The following is a 4,700-nucleotide window of genomic DNA, read 5'->3' on the forward strand; positions in this document are numbered from 1 at the left end:
TATCATTCACCCTCTCAAGCTGAGTTTTCTCGTGGTCTCTAACCCCACAAACTCTGCTACCATCTAATCTTACCCACTCAGCTAGCTACAAATTGCTATCCGTTGCCTGCCAAGCAAGAAGAATAACATGAGAACAGTCAAGTAAAAGGAACTCACCACATTGTAGTCTAGATGTTCGTTGTGAGTTGTGAAGCTTCGATGACTCCACTGATATCTGAGCTCACAAGCTCCACACTTATTGATTTGCCATTCTTCATGCACTTGAAGGTGATCCCCTTCACATGTATGTCCAAGTCAAAACAAGTCCATCCTCTCTCTCTCTCTCTCCCCACAATCCCCCTCAAGCTCTTTGCCTTTGTTGCAACATCTCTATGCTTCTATCTCTCAAAATGGCTATCTCACAAACTCTCCCTATCTCACAACAAGCTTGCATGCATGAAGGATATGGCCTTAGAATATGAAGAAATGAAATAGTGGTGGAGAAAGAGATAAGCTCAAGTTACTTAGTTGATGGAATGCTTTAAAATAAGGTATTTCACCTTATATATGAAGTTTTAATTTTCTTTGGACCTTGGACATGGCCTTATTTTCTATCAGTGCCCCATTGCTTGTTATCTTGAGACTTGCCTTGAGGGTCTTGCGACTCGTCAGATTTTTTTTCTGAAAGAGATTGACTCACACACCCTCATGTCATTGATTGCACTTTGATTCTACAAATTGCACAGGAGTGAGTCTGGTGCTTAATAAAATTTAATTTTACAAATTTTGCCTTAAGCGGTGTGACATGCAATTTTGGCACATCTTGTGTCATCGGATCCTTGTCCTTTTCTTGCTACCTCCGCTCTCCTTAACTCTTTTTCCAATCTTTTACCTATTCTTCTCTTTTTCTCACTTTTTCTTGCTTCTTGTTTAGTTTTGTCATTTGCTTCACTTTTGCTCCATTTTGCCAAAGTGGTTAACATTACCCCCCTCATTATTGAAGTGCCAGTCCCATGGCACTAGTGAAAGTGTGTGGAACTTGCATGTAATGATGAAAGGGAGGGTGAGAGGTTGTGTGATGGTGAAGGGAGGGAGGCTGTTAATGGGTCTTTGCTACTCCTTAAGTACTTGCAAGGAATAGTTGGTATGGGGTGTGTGAATGGTGCGATTAGGAGATGGGTGTGCAACACAAGAGAAGTCGAGGCTTTCTAGGCATGTCCACACTTGGGGACCTAATCGGTGAGAGATGAGGTGTGCCGAAGTGATGTTTAGGGAGACAGGTTTACCAATGTCTTAGGGTATCATGCCATTAAGAACCCTAAACATGTTGTGGGGAAGAAATGGGCTAGAGGGTTGAGGATGGAGCTAGCTAACAAAGGTCACTAGGTAGTCTCAAGCTTGAGGAGCCGTAGGTGCTATGCAAGTGTAGGGGTACTTATATATATGTATACATATACATCGTCGTCTTCTCTTTTTTTCAACTATTCCTTTTCTTTCCTCTTTTCTAGGATGGAGGAGTAGAGGTTTCAAGGAGTGTTCAAGATAAGGTTTACTCATGAGGTAGGTCTTCACTGCCATGCGAATTGTCAGGGGGGTTGTAGGTAGGAAGTGGGTGACCACAACTTGTAAAGCATGTGGCATTCATGTCTTTTAACAAGTTTAGACAACAGGTTTTTTTTTGGTCCCTTTGCTCTTCCAGAGTCTTTAGCAAATCATCAAAATCTTATCTAGACCCTTGAGTGATGAGAGGTACATGAGATGACATTTCTTCTACCCTTGGAACTTTCTCACCCCTTCTTTTGTGATTTTGACTTCTTTGTGGCCAATCTCTATGGCATTCATGTCTTTTAACATGTTTAGACAATATGTTGGTTGGTCCTTTTGCTCTTCCAGGGTCTTCAACAAATCATCAAAAACTTATCTAGACCCTTGAGTGATGAGAGGTATGTGAGATGACATTTCTTCTACCCTTGGAACTTTCTCACCTCTTCTTTTGTGATTTTGCCTTCTTTGTGGCCAATCTCTTTGAACCTGTGATTGTTGATTCCTCCAATATGCTTATGGAGACTAATGAATAGATAGCATCAAGCTGTTGTGATACCAAGGTTGCTTGGTTGCTCCCTTTGTGAAAGATGCGGGATCTAGGACATGGCAGTGAGTTATGGTGGATGGAAGGAGAAGAGTGGACTCATGATGGAGAAGACAAAGACACTGTTTGTTACACAAGTGAATTAGGTTCCAAGATTGAGACTTGGACTCATAAACAAAATCTTGTGTATGTGGACAATGACACTGACACTTTATTGAAAAGAAAAGAGTACTATCATTGCATTAAGAAAAGGAAGCAAGTACAATGCTTTATAGGAAAGTAGGAAACTGTAGCCTGCATGTCCTTGGCCCTGAATCTCCATACAAAGAGGCTGTTTAGTGAGTGTGATTGCTGAATCTCAACACCCCTCCTCAATCACAACTAGAAAGGCACAAAGTGTGTAGAGGCTGTAATGAGAACCACCTGCAAAGTGTGGGCACACCACAAACATGGTAGACACCAGAGGCTGTCGCAGAAAAGGCTAAGTGTGGGCACCAAAACATGATGGACATCTAGAGGCTGTAATAGGGGCTTCACAAAGTGTACAGGGACTGTAATGCCAAGTTACATGAGGAGTTTACAAAGCTTATGGCAAGAAGCATTAGGGCAAGGAAATACAAGGCTTTTAAAACAGTCTATCAGAGTAATGAGAGTAGAAGGACTGATGAGTCTTGTCCTTCCGATCCTGGTGGTCTTCATGTTCATCTTCATCTTCATCTTTTGGTCCATGGTCTTCTTCTTCTTTCACAGCTGCAAGATAGCCCTTTTGGGACCTCTTTCTAGCATGACAGAACTTCTCAGTGTGTCCGGTCCTTTTGTAGAAGTCACAGAAGAGCGGTTCCTTTTTACCTTTGTGTCTGTTGTTTACATATAACATTTGTTCTTCCTTTGAAGTGCTAGGCTCTTCTTTGCTTTTAAGTTTCTTTTCTTCCTCCAGTAGGGAGGCTTTAATGTCAACAAGTTGAGGATCAGGCATATTGGTTAGAGTGGTTGATACATTATCATATGCAGGAGGCAGACTTTTTAACAAGACACCAATACAAACATCTTCATCCATTTTTAGCTTTATCCCTGCAAGTTGAGTAAGCAGGTTTTCTATGTAGTTCAGATGGGATGCGAGGGATGTATGAGGCTTCATATCAAGTCGGAAAAATTCAATTAATAGACCATACTTAGACGACTTTGACTGTGCACCAAATAAGGTATCCAATTTGTCCCAAGTGTCATGGGACGTGTCACAGGCATCCACATGATGGATGTAGCTGTCGTCCAATTCCAGTTTAATGATGGATTGGGCCTTGTCATCATTCTTCTGCCAAGTAACTGCAAGGTCCGCATCCCGAGGTTTCTTCTCTTTGCCATTTGTGATGGCCCAAAGACCCTTCTTCATCAGAATGAGCTTGATGCGGGTTTGCCAGGTGTGAAACCTGACTCCCTTGAACCGAGCATTTGGAGAGTCTTTTCCTATGTTGGATAGCTGAAGCAGCAACAAATCAATACCAAGATTCTCAAATGTTATAGGTGAAGGAGCAGATTACAATGTGTCAAGAGACACAAGTAATGGTAGTGTGAAAACACACTATGTAGAGACTTGATGTTGAGCTTGAATCTTCCTTGCTCAGGGTCGTCGATCCTTCTTTAGTCTTCTCAGGTCCTTCCCCTCCTTGATTTGGTGCTGGGACAGTAGATCAGAGTGGGCTTTAGCTTGGTTTAGTGGCAGGAGTGAGAAAATGAGAAAAAAATAAGCTTGGGAGATTTTGGCTATGGTGGAATTAGGGTTTCTGAGACAGGGGCTTGGTTTTTTGCAGATTGCAGAAGTTGTAGTTGATCATTTCCCAAACTTTTTACATGTATAGGAAGCTTATGTCATAGCCTTTCAAAGCCCCATGGTTGCAGCCTGGAATTCGTCGCGTGTGCTGGCGGCACAGACAGTACGATCAGCAATGATGCAGTTTGGACAGCGACGACGAATTTTTGCAATGCCAGGGCTGTCAATGGCCAATGTGCCTCTGTGATGTGCCAGGAAGGAGTGCAAGGAGTCAAAGAATGATTCTCCAGAAGAGAGCTTGGGGAGATATTGTCTGGTTCAAGAGATCTAAGAGCTCCAAGGCAGGTAGGTGCAGGTTTGGCTATGGCTGGCAAACATGGCAGTGAGAAAAAGGAGTAGAAGATGAAGTCTTGAGCTGGACTGAGCTCAAACTGAGCTAGATGAAAGTGAAATGGAGCTGAAGGAGTAGTGCCATGCCCGTCTGTGCTCTGATATCATGTGAAAGATGCGGGATCTAGGACATGGCAGTGAGTTATGGTGGATGGAAGGAGAGGAGTGGACTCATGATGGAGAAGACAAAGACACTGTTTGTTACACAAGTGAATTAGGTTCCAAGATTGAGACTTGGACTCATAAACACAATCTTGTGTATGTGGACAATGACACTGGCACTTTATTGAAAAGAAAAGAGTACTATCATTGCATTAAGAAAATGAAGCAAGTACAATGCTTTATAGGAAAGTAGGAAACTGCAGTAGGCACCACTTTGCATATGGGATAGGTAAGCCTGCATGTCCTTGGCCCTGAAGCACCCTTCGCCTGCAGTGGGTATGTTGGGGGTAAAGGCACCTTCGCCTAGCCACC

The sequence above is a fragment of the Lygodium microphyllum genome, chromosome 5 (assembly GCF_053477565.2).
Source record: "Lygodium microphyllum isolate KBCC chromosome 5, Lygodium_microphyllum_v1.1.10, whole genome shotgun sequence".
NCBI classification, from domain to species: Eukaryota; Viridiplantae; Streptophyta; class Polypodiopsida; order Schizaeales; family Lygodiaceae; genus Lygodium; species Lygodium microphyllum.